Raw genomic sequence first — 13,101 nt, 5'->3', positions numbered from 1 at the left:
AACTGCCCGAGGTCGTATGGCTGCTGCTGTCCGACGCAGATTTCAGCAACCCCCGGGAGGTGGCGGCCCGAGCAGATGTGCTGTGGAATGCCAGGAAAGAGAGCGGGGTGCCCGTCGCACAGATCACCAAGCCGCGTGTCCAATGGCAGACCAGACCAGGCCCGGCAGCACAGCCTACAAAACCTGGCGACGGGAGTGAGGAGCCCAACGAACAATGGTGCTTCTACCACCAGCGGTGGGGCACAGAGGCCCGCCACTGCAGACCACCCTGCAAATTCCCGGGAAACGGCAAGGCCAGCCGCCGCTGATGGCTTCGGCGGCTGGCCATCAGGACAGCCTCTTGTATGTCTGGGACAAGCAGTCGGGACGCCGCTTTTTGGTCGATACCGGAGCGGAGATCAGCGTCTTATCTCCAACGAGTTACGACACCCGCAACAGAGAACCAGGACCCACCCTGAGGGCCGCAAATGGCAGCACAATGCGAACCTACGGCACCCGCATGGTGCGGCTACAGTTCAGCTCCAGCCGGTTCACGTGGGACTTCACACTGGCCGCCGTGGCCCAACCACTCCTGGGGGCTGATTTTCTACGAGCCCACAGCCTGCTGGTCGACCTGCAAGGGAAGCGATTAGCCCACGCCAACACTTTTCAAATCTTCTCCCTGGGTGCAGCAAAGTTGCCAGCCCCACACCTGGACTCCATCACGCTGTCCGACGACGAATTCACCAGGGTCCTGGCGGGTTTCCCATCAGTACTGACACCGCAGTTCACAGCAGCTATGCCCAGACACGGAGTACAGCACCACATCCCGATCCAGGGACCACCCCTCCACGCCCGTGCTTGAAGGCTTCCCCCGGACAAGCTCCGACTGGCGAAGGAGGAGTTCAAGAAGATGGAGGAATTGGGGATCATACGACAGTCCGACAGCCCATGGGCCTCCCCCCTTCACATGGTGCCCAAGGCAACGGGGGGCTGGAGACCATTCCGTGACTACCGCAGACTGAACGAGGCTACAACGGCAGACCGCTACCTTGTGCCGCACATTCAAGACTTCGCAGCAAACCTACAAGGCGCAAGGATCTTTTCCAAGGTAAACCTCGTCCGGGGATACCATCAAATCCCTGTACATCCGGACGACATCCCCAAAACAGCACTCATCACCCCGTTCGGACTTTTCGAATTCCTCCGAATTCCGTTCGGTCTAAAGAATGCCGCACAGACGTTCGAGCAGCTAATGGACGCGGTGGGACGAGATCTGGACTTTGCATTCATCTATTTGGACGACATCCACATAGCCAGCAGTAGTCGTCAGGAGCATCTGTTCCACCTCCGCCAGCTCTACTCCCGCCTGAGTGAATTCGGCCTTACAATCAACCCGGCCAAATGCCAGTTCAGACTCGACACCATCGATTTCCTGGACCACAGGATTACTTAAGAGGGGGCAACTCCGCTGCCCGCCAAGGTAGACGCGGTCTGCCACTTCCCCCGACCCAACACAATCAAAGGCCTGCAGGAATTCGTGGGTATGGTGAATTCCTTCCACCGTTTCCTCCCCTCAGCAGCCCGAATCATGCGCCCCCTGTTCAACCTGATGTCGGGTAAGGGCAAGGACATTACCTGGGACGATGAGGCCGCAGCCGCTTTCGTTAAAACCAAAGAAGCCTTGGCAAACACTGCGATGCTAGTGCACCCCAGAATGGACGTTCCTACTGCCCTCACAGTGGATGCATCCAACACAGTAGACGGTGGAGTGCTGGAAAAACTCATCGAGGGTCACTGGCAACCCCTGGCGTTCTTCAGCAAACACCTACGACCACCCGAACTCAAATACAGTACTTTCGACCGGGAGCTATTGGCACTATACCTGGCAATCCGGCATTTCAGGTACTTCTTAGAAGGTAGGCCCTTCACCGCGTCACGTACCACAAACCGCACACCTTTGCGTTCAGGAAGGTGTCCGACCCCTAGACGTCCCACCAGCAGCGACATCTGTCCTACATTTCCGAGTACACGGCAGACATCCGGCATGTCTCGGGAAAGGACAACGTCGTGGCGGACGCACTTTCCAGACCGAACATACAGGCCCTGTCCAAGGGGGTGGACTATGCAGCGCTGGCCGAGGCTCAGCAGGCAGACAACGAGAATCCCTAGTTATAGGACTGCGGTCTCCAGTTTGCAGCTCCAAGACCTCCCCGTAGGCCCAGGTGAGAAGACCCTACTGTGTGACGTAGCTACCGGCCAACTCCGCCCCGTCGTCCCAGCAGCCTGACGCCGGCGGGTTTTCGAATCCATTCACAACTTAGCGCACCCCTCCATCAGGACTACCGTCCGGCTGGTCGCCAACAGGTCCGTGTGGCATGGACTGCGTAAACAGGTCAGTGAATGGGCCAAAACGTGCATGCAGTGCCAAACGGCCAAGGTGCAGCGGCAAACCAAGGCTCCGCCGGAGGTTCGACCACATTCATGTAGATATCGTGGGGCCCCCGCCAGTGTCACGAGGAGCGCGGTACCTCCTAACTATGATAGACCGGTTCACCAGATGGCCAGAAGCGGTCCCGCTCACGGACACCACCTCCGAATCCTGCACCCGAGCACTGATCACAACCTGGGTAGCACGCTTCGGGGTACTGGCCCACATTACCTCTGATAGGGGCGCCCTGTTCACCTCCAGCCCGTGGTCAGCTATGGCCAGCCTTTTAGGATCGCAACTACACCACACAACTGCCTAGCACCCACAGTCGAACGGACTAGTGGAGCGTTTCCACCGTCACCTGAAGTCGGCTCTCATGGCCCGCCTGGAGGGGCCTAACTGGGTGGACGAACTTCCCTGGGTCCTGCTCGGAATCCACACGGCGCCCAAGGAGGATCTGCACACCTCGTCAACCGAGTTGGTGTACGGCGCATCCCTGGTAGTCCCAAGAGAGTTCATACCAGCCCCAAGGAGGCAAGAGGAAGAACCCGATGCAGTCCTGGACAGACTACGTGAGAGGTTCGGTAACCTGGCCCCCATACCCACTTCACAGCACGGACAGAGCCCGACCTGCGTACCCAAAGACCTGCAGAACTGTAAATTTCTTTTTGTACGACGGGGCGGGCACTGGGCACGGCTACAGCGGCCCTACGTGGGGCCGTTTAAGGTGATCAGGAACAACGGGTCCACGTTCGTGCTGGACATTGGGGGGGAGAGAGAGGAGGTTTTCACGGTGGACCGACTCAAACCGGCCCATGTGGATTTGGCGCAGCCGGTCCAGGCTCAGGCACCGCGGCGCAGGGGCAGACCTCCCAACCAGAGGCCGATCCAGACTGTGGACATTGGGGGAGGTATTGTCGTGGTTTCTCGTTTCTCACAAACGACAAGGAGACGCAGAAAACTCGTCAAGACGTTTTAAACTTTAATTTGCAAATCAAAGCTGAGACAATCAGAAAGCTACTAGCTGACTGCCCCTCGTGGCTTGTATACAGCATTTTTATAGCAATTTTCCTATCTTAGCTACATTATCATATCCAGTCGGCCTGTGATTGCATATCATCAGACTTTCCACTATTGTTTTAATCCCCAACTTAATTATGTCCTAGTTTACATTTTAGACCATATGTCCTCTCATCCCTAACCACAATTATTTCTAAATTAGTCTTGCGTTGACATACTGCCACATATTTCATCACCTTACTCGCCACTGTTATATTTCTACTTGGTTTCATTCTAGTTCTCTTCATGAATTAATAGGGAACAGGTCAAAAGTCATGGCTACATAGTGAATACCTTCTATTGAGCTTGCAGTGGTTACATAGTAAATATAGAAAACTGTTGAGTAAATACTGTAATAAATAGAAAACATAGAAAACACAATGTGTGCATTTGTATTTTCCAATAGTATCGCGGGTTCTGGGGGAGGGGAGGGTTATGTGGCGGCCCACTTTCTAGCACACACGAACCGGCTCACGAAACAGCGCGCGCCCGCAGAGAGGTCGGCCCCAAAAACGGCGCCGGGCCATCTTCACCAGCAGGGGGGAAATCCCGCGCGCGGAAAAGGTCTGGGAATATGCATCCCCCACAGCAGTCCCGCCCAGGGAGGGCGGGAACGGGAAGGCTTTAAAGCAGGCCTCGAAGTTTGAATCTCTTTCATCGCAACTCTAACTCACCGACTACGTGTGGTATTTTAGCGCCGTGTGTTGCACACCGCTGCAAATCTACCATTATTATCTGAGACGATGTCTTTTTGAATACATAAAATATTAGATTTATTAAAAATAGACACTCCCTTTGTTTTATTTTGAGAAGTAGCATGATATTGAAGGCCCTTCCAGGTTTTGAAAAAGATCTATTTTGATCGCCTGTTCTGATAAGCGTTTCTTGAGCAAAAATTATATCGGGCTGGAATCGATTAATAATTTTAAAAGTCTTCCTTCGCTTAATAGGGTGATTCCAGCCACGTGTATTCTAACTAATAACGTTTATCTGTTTAAGTACCATTGAATATTGTTCTTAAAAACAATACACGCATACCATCGCGGGCTAATCAAAGATGGCGGTGATGAATATAACCAAATAGAAAACACGCATGCTCCAGACTCCATAATCTGGAAAAATACAGGAAATGAGTGAAAAAAATCCCACGATAAACCCCAAAATGCAAAAATACGCCCAAACCTCCCACCATCCCCAAAGATAGAAATCCGGCAAAGAAGAAAAAGCCGGAACGCATCCCCAAGAGCAAAACGGTGGAATTCCGCGTGCCGCTCAATTTAAGTATTGATTTAAAAGTTTTTAACTCTCAATTCACCCCCCTCCCCCTTAAGAAAATACGTAAACTTAAAATAAAAGCCCAGCAGAAAATGAAAATGTTTATACTTAATCATTTAAAATAAACTAGGGAATGCAAAGACTGTCTCCGAAGACGCCAAAACAATGCTATTAGCCGAAACCACAATCTCCAATGACCGAAAAGCAGAGCCATTATTCTTTAATTTAGTACTTTATTTAACAAAAGAACTGAAGCTAATTATCTATTACTAATCCCTCCATAATGTAAGAAAAAGTCTATATAAACTATAAGCAAACTATTACTTAATTAATAAAGAAAAAGGAAGATAGAAACAGATAAACAAACCGGTTAACAATCTGTCCACTATTAATTCACTCCGTATGCTGAACAGACTTCAAAAAAGTTATTCTTTAGTCAAACCAAGAAGTTGCTCTTATTTAAATAATCACTCGATCAAAGGATATCTTCAGCATACAGAAATCTTCAAAGCCTGTTTTCTTTCAGAAAATTATTCAGCAACTCTAATATCCTTCATACATCAGCCGATTCCACAATAGATTTGACAAAATCCGATGCCGCTTGGGGATCCAAGACACGAGGTGTAGAATTTTAAGGAAATAATTTGAATCTCGCTGGATATCTGAGCGATGGAATGTGTCTTTTTTCATGCGCAATCTTCATGACAGATATGAATTTGATTCGTTGTTCCATAACTTCCCGTGGATAATCTTCGTAGAAAACGGAACTCGGAACCGTTAAATTTATAAACTTTGTTTTCTTTCACATTTTACGATTTGGTCTTTAACTTTAAAGCAAAGAAAGTTCACTAAAATTGGTCGAGCTTTATCTGACAAAGTGAAAATTCTGTGAGCTCTTTCAATATCGGGGGGTTGAGATCGAATATCCTGAACCAGAGATTGAAACACATTGGCAAAATAATCCGATGAATTCCCACTCTCAGCGCCTTCTCCAAGACCCACAATTCGAATATTATTTCTACGCAATTTTACCTTTAAATCGACAATTTTGCGTTGAGCCTGTTCCAAGCGGGTTGAAATATCCACAATCTGACGTTTCGATTCTTTAAACTCAGTAATCAAAGAAACAGTATTTTCCTCAATAGCCTGTAAACTCTTTCGGAACGACTTCAACTCAGAAGTGTTGTCCATTTTGTTGTCAAGACCCATCAACGCACGTTCCAATCGCTCAGCCCAGACAGGCATATCTTCTGATTTTTCTTTCCAAGTTTTTCCCTTTCCATTGCTGGGTTCAAAAAGCTGTTTCTACTGCTTAAAGGATACGACATAATGACCGCTACTTCCCTCCAAGATCCAAAAAATAAAAGTTAAACAATTCAAAGTTTGGACTGGGGAAAAGGAGGAATTAAAGGCAGCCACACAATTTAGTTGGATTTGCGCCTGCAGCTCAGTGGAGTAATACTGTCACAATGGGGTGCTGGGAACGGAACCAAATGCAAGACACAGACACTGAAGTACAAGGAACAGGACTTGACTAGAGTCGGGACATGACAGGATTCAGGCAAGGAGCAGGGACAAGAATGCAGAGCTGGGATAGGTGGAGCGGGACCAGGACTAGGAACTATGGACGAGGGGACAAGGCTTGGACTCCGAGCCCAGGACTGGACAAGGGCCCAGAACCTGGGTCTTGCCTCCGGCTTGGACCCCGGAACCAGGCAAGGACCATGACATGGCTAGAGGCTGGGGCCTTGGGTCTTGAGCTTGGCTTGGGATCCTCGAGGCTTAGAGACAGGCTGGTGTCTAAACATCAACATAGAGCCGGGACTTATCCTCCTACAAGCCGGGACTCATCTTTAATACGACACTAACATGAGACAGGACAGAACATAAGACATAGAGCCAGGACTTATCTTACAATAAGCCGGGACTCAACTTCATCTCACAAGGTGGGACGGGTCTCAGTCAGGTAACGGCAGAACGGCCGGACTTACAAAACAGAGACAAGGACACGACAAGACAGGTCCCCCATCAGGGCAACGGAAAAACGGCCTGGCTTACCACCTGGAGGCGAGGACAAGACAAGACAGATCCCTCCGCAGGACAAAGGCAAAACGGCCTGGCTTACCCCACAGAGGCGAGGACAAGAAGAGACAAACACCAAACAACGACAGACAGTTCCATCTCTGCTCCGGGGAAGCTCCTACTCTCAGGTTCGGCCAGCAACCTCAGCTGGCTACGGAAACAGCCAGCTCCATACCTAGCTTGGAGTGGCTGGCAGCCACTCAGCTGGCCCGGGAAACAGCCGAATCCATACGGCAAAGACCACTCCAACGAGTTGCCACAAGGCTCCATGAAGCAGTGGTCCTCCAACCAGGCCGAGAGATCACAAATGGTTTCACTAGCATTCCATCAGCAGGTTGCTCCAAGGAGGACTGACGAGACAAACTAGCAGCCCACACTGTCTGTCTGTCTGTATCTTGTTTTACGGCGGTTGGCATCCAGCTTAATGGTGCATTACCGCCACCCTCTGCTCCAGAATGTGCACTAGACATACATTCTAAATCCCTTCACCCAATCACACACACACACACAAACTTACACTTCACCCTCCCATCTTTGACCATCCTAGTATCCTATTTCTGTTTATTCGTCATATTCTATAAAAAAAAACGCTGTACCCCTTAAAAACGCTAAAAATACCCGGACTTGTGCTCTCTCACCCATGTCCAGCAACCCTTTTAATGTGAATTCCTGCATCCCCAACTCCCTTAATTTGTTTCTCATCATCTCTCTCTGTCTCCCATACTTCCTGCAACTCAGAACTACATGTTCTACTGACTCCTCTTCCTGACATTCCTCACACAATCCTGTCTGGTGTTTCCCTATCATTTTCAATGTTTTGTTTAATGCACAGTGCCCCAGCCTTAACCTAGTCCACACAATTTCCTATTGCAAGCACAAAGATGGGAATCAGGTGCCTTTGATTTAGTCAAACAAGGGTCAGCTGGAAGACCCGGAGTCCTGAGTCCACGGACCGGACCGTGAACCGGAATGGGGAGTTCACGGACCGGACTATGACAGTACCCACCGCCCCCCCCCCCCTCCACCCCGGCCCCCGCTTCTACGGGAGCCTCCGAGCGACTGAAGAGGTTCTCCAGGACTAAGGACAACTCGCGCGGGTAGGTGGGAGGTTTCGGCACTCGTGAATTCTGGATGGCGAGAGTTCATCTCCAGTGACTGTGTCGCTGGATCCATGGTTGGCTGGTTCGTTCTGTCACAATGGAGTGCTGGGAACGGACCCAAATGCAAGACAAAGACACTGAAGTACAAGGAACAGGACTTGACTAGAGTAGGGACGTGAAAGGATTCTGGCAAGGAGCAGGGACAAGAACGCAGTGTTGGGCTCGGGAAAGCAGGACCAGGACTAGGAATCATGGACTAGGAGAGAAGGCTTGGACTCCGAACCCGAGACTGGACAAGGACCCAGAACCTGAGTCTTGCCTCGGGCTCGGACCCCGGAACCAGGCAAGGACATGACATGGATAGAGGCTGGGTTCTTGGGTCTTGAACTTGGCTTGGGATCCTCGAGGCTTGGGGTCTTAGGTCTAGGGCTTGGCTTAGGATCCTCGAGGCTTGGGGTCTTGGGTCTTGAGCTTGGCTTGGAATCCTCGAAGCTTAGCTCTCGAGGCTGGAGACAGGCTGGGGTCTAAACATCAACATAGAGCCGGGACTTATCCTTCGACAAGTTGGGACTCATCTTTAACACAACACTAACATGAGACAGGACAGGACATAGACATAGAGTCGGGACTTATCCTGCAACAAGCCGGGACTTAACTTCATCTCCACATCCAGGTGGAACAGGTCGCTCCGTCAGGTAACGGCAGAACGGCTGGACTTACCCCACAGAGGCAAGGACAAGAAGAGATAAACACCAAAGAACGACAGATAGTTCCACCTCTGCTCTGGGTAAGCTCCGAGTCTCAGTTTGGCCAGCAACCTCAGCTGGCTACGGAAACAGCCAAATCCCCACCTAGCTTGGAGTGTCTGGCAGCCACTCAGTTGGCCCGAGAAACAGCCGAATCCATACCGCAAGGACCACTCCAACGAGTGGCAACAAAGCTCTATGAAGCAGTGGTCCTCCAACCAGGCCTGGAGATTACTAGCCTTCCATCAGCACGTTTCCCCAAGGGGGACTGACACGACAAACCAGCCACCCACACTCAATCCCAAGGCTACTTATATTGCAAGCCCAAAGATGGGAATCATGTTCCTTTGAGTTTGTCAAACAAGGGTCAACTGGAAGACCCGGAGCCCTGAGTCCACGGACCGGATCGTGTGTTGCTATCCAACTTTGGAAAAACATGTACTTGTAAGATCTATTTTAGAAACTGCAAAATAACTCTCAAAATAATCATCATCATTCAGGTGCCTTGCCGTTCGACGTGGACGATCATGTCTCTCCATCCTTCACGGTTCCTGACCCTCCGAATTGTAGTTGTTTCCTCCCCTGATTCTAACCATGATGTTATTCCATCTATCATTTTCATACTCTCTCTGCCTCTGCTTCTTTTTCCTTCCAGCTTTCCAGTTGTAACTCAATGTTCTAATACCTCTCTTCGCATGATGTGTCCAAAGAATTTTGATTGCTTTCTTCTGATTTTTTTTTAAAGTAATATATGTTTTGCTTTCATTCTCTGTAGAACTTCTTCGTTGGTTATCCTGTCCGTATATGATATGCATAGCATTTGTCTGAGGAACCACATCTCTGGTGCCTTGATCTTTTGTTCCATTGCATTTGAGATGGTCCATGACGCGCAGCCATACATCAATATAGGAAGAATGTAGCAGCTGAGAGTTCTAAGGCGGATTTCAATTGCTATTTTCTTGTTCGTTACGATATTTCTCATTTCTGTAAATGCTGTTCTTGTCATTGCTATTCTTGCATTAATATCTGTTTCGCATTAGCCATCAGATGTTACCCATGATTCAAAGTAATTGAAGTTGTGAACTTGTTTCAGTATATCATTTCCCAATACGATCCTACAGTTTGGGATATCAGGTTTCTTTGATATTACCATTACTTCAGTTTTCTTTTTGTTTAAGGTTATGCCAAGAGTTTTGCTCTCTGTGTTGATGGTAGGTACTAGTTTATGTAAATTTACTTCACTGTTTGCTATCAGTATTGTATCATCCACATAGCGGATGTCGTTGATATTGTATCCTCCTATACTTATTCCAGGTAGGTCTTGTATGGTTCTCATGATGTTTTCACTGTACAGGGAGAACAGATCTGGTGACAGAACACAACACTGTCTGACTCCTCGCTTTATTGGCTGATATTCACCAATCTCGTTGTCTATCCATATCACTGCACTTTTTTGCCAGTAGAGATTTCTGATTATTCGTAGATCTGTTCCGTCGATTTTAATACCTTTAAGCATTTTCATGATGACTTAGTGTTTCACTGTGTCAAAGGCTTTTGTGTAGACAATGAAACAGAGGTATAGGTCATTTTGTACTTCTAGTGACCTTCCGATAATATTCCCGAGAATATAAACGGCGTTTGATGTCCCCTTGCCTTCGACAAAGCCGCACTGTTCTTCACTGATCTCTGGTTAAATTCTGTTCCTTATTCTGAACATGACGATTCTAAGTAGAAATTTTGTGAGGTGGCTCATTAGGCTTATTGTTCTGTGCTCTACACACTCTGTTGCACCTGGTTTCTTTGGCAGTGCAATGAATACTGTCTTTAAAAGATCTTCTGGTACTTTGCCATTATTGTATATTCTATTCAATAAGATCGTAAATTTCTCTACGCCAAAATCTTCTAGCGCTTCATACAGCTTAACCAGAATTTCATCTGGTCCTGATGATTTCCCCTTCCACATTTTCTTCATAGCATGTTCCACTTCTCCTTTCAGTATTGCTGGGCCCTCGTTGTTGTTGCCAATATCAAAGTTGTCCTCATGGTCTTTGATGTATTCTGACCATCTTTGCATTATTTTTCCTTTTTGCATAATTACAGAGCCGTCCTTTGCTTTCATACATCATCTTTCTGCCCCACATTTCTTCCAATTTGTGACCTCCTTGATCCCGTCATGAATACGCTTGCTGTTGTTAGTCTTCTGCAATTGTTCTATTAACTCACATTTGTCCTCAAGCTACTTTTCTTTTGTTTCCTTGCACTTTGTTGTTATCTGTGCATGCATGCTTTTCCATTTTCCTTACATTTTCTTTGTTCCATAAGATTCAGAATTTCTTCTGTCGTCCATTTCTTTTTAGCTTTTTTCTGTTGTTTGCGAATCACCTCTTTTGCTGCTTGTGTTATGCTGTCTCTGAGGTTTTTCCATTGCTGTTCTACAATAGTGACGTTTAGTAGAGCCTTGAATTTGTTCTTCACAGTTATTTGGAATTCATTTCTGATGTCACTGTTTTTCTTCTCAAAGGTCCCAAATTCAGCTTTGGCTGTACTTTTGGTCTATTAAGCTTTCTGAGTCTCAGGTACATCACGCTGATTATTGGTACGTGATCACTGTAGCAGTCTGCACCCGGATATGCTTTGCATGATATCAGAGCATTTTTCTATCTTCTCCTTATAAGCACGAAATCAATTTGGTTTCTGGTATTATCCCCTGTGTTCTTCCATGTGTATAGTTTTCTCGGGTGTTGCTTGAAGACGGTATTACCAATTATATCATCATTTTCTGTGACCCATGTCGCTAGTCGTTCACTTCCCTCATTTCACTCACCATTGCCGTAATGCCCAATATTGTCGTCGTCCCTGGTCTTGACTACTTTTGCGTTGAAGTCACCTTGAATAATGGTATTTTCTGAGATTTACATTGTCTTAATGCTGTTTCTAGTCCGTCATAAGATTGATTGATGCTTTCTTCACTGCTGTCTGCTGTTGGGGCATAAACTTCAATGATTTTAATGTCAAAAGGTTTTGCATGTATATTCCATAGTAACATTTGATCTGGAATAGTCCAATAACCTTGTATTGATTTGCATGTTCTTCACCTAACATAATTCCAGCACCTTTTTCATGTATTTCTCCTCCTGAATAACTGATGGTATATCCCTCTGAGCTTGTTCTACCAGTTCCTTTCTACCTCATCTCACACATTCCCAAGATGTTGATTTTTAATCTTTCCATTTCATGTTTGATGTTGTCTAGTTTATCAGGTTTGTTAAGAGTTCTTACATTCCAGGTTGCTAGTCTGATCGTTTTTGCTTTTGAACTGCCGACAGTTGCTGGATAGCTGTGAGGTTCACCTATGGCTCATGAGATCCTCTACTGGATGAGGCTCATTCGGTGAAGGCTCCATTCACATCTTTGAGCTGAGAACACAGTTGATTTGAGTTCATGATTGTACAAGGGAGGAGTACTGAAGTGGTTTCCCGTTGCCTTCTTCAGTTACACTGTCCATCCTGGATGGGTAACCCTGGCCATTGATCAGCAGATTCATCTGCCCAGTGTTTTTAATTTTACTACCATAAATGCCATTTGTAGAAACTGCTTGCAAAGCCATCCACCACCTGCAAACCATGGCTTCACGTTGACCTTGACTGGGAGGCTAAACAGGTACTACACCTTGCCAAGGGTGACCTGCAGGCTATCGGACGGAAGGAGCGTCATACACCTCCTTTTGCTGAGCAATTGCACAGCACCGACACCGGCAAATCTAGAAATTATAGATGGGGTCAAATCTTAATGACTGATGACTATATCATGAATGCAGACTTCATAACGGTTTTGACCGATATAGTTGATTGGTTGGCATGGTTATTAGCCAGTAACATAGAAAAGTGGATTATTGGTTTACTGAAATGTTTGGCTGCTGTGAAAATGTTCAGCATTGTGAATTGAATTGCACTTTCCAAAACTGAACCTGTGTTCTCAAGGCTCATTTTCTCAGTATTGCTGGTGATGAGCTGCAGCACTGTTGTGAAAGGTGTTCCCTCTGACATTAAACTCATGTCTTCTTGTTCTTAATTCACAAAATTTGTAAAAAATGGCTGAGTGCAATCACCCTGTCTATGTCTTTCATGATCTGTATCCCGGTATGCTGGCATTTATAGCGAGAGGATTCGAGTACAGGAGCAGGGAGGTACTACTGCAGTTGTACAAGGCCTTGGTGAGACCACACCTGGAGTATTGTGTGCAGTTTTGGTCCCCTAATCTGAGGAAAGACATCTTTGCCATAGAGGGAGTACAAAGAAGGTTCACCAGATTGATTCCTGGGATGGCAGGTCTTTCATATGAAGAAAGACTGGATGAACTGGGCTTGTACTCGTTGGAATTTAGAAGATTGAGGGGGGATCTGATTGAAACGTATAAGATCCTAAAGGGA

The 13,101-nt window shown here is 47.3% G+C and overlaps 1 pseudogene; it reads left to right on the top strand.

The window, feature by feature from the left end:
* Positions 1–12,461: 12,461 nt before the first annotated feature.
* LOC134337163 (ubiquitin carboxyl-terminal hydrolase 35-like) overlaps positions 12,462–13,101 on the top strand; it is a 42,542-nt pseudogene continuing 41,902 nt past the window's right edge.

This window comes from Mobula hypostoma, chromosome 24 (assembly GCF_963921235.1).
Source record: "Mobula hypostoma chromosome 24, sMobHyp1.1, whole genome shotgun sequence".
Classification (NCBI taxonomy): Eukaryota; Metazoa; Chordata; class Chondrichthyes; order Myliobatiformes; family Myliobatidae; genus Mobula; species Mobula hypostoma.
Note: the sequence above shows the minus strand (reverse complement) of the source record. Positions and strands in the feature narration are given on the sequence as shown.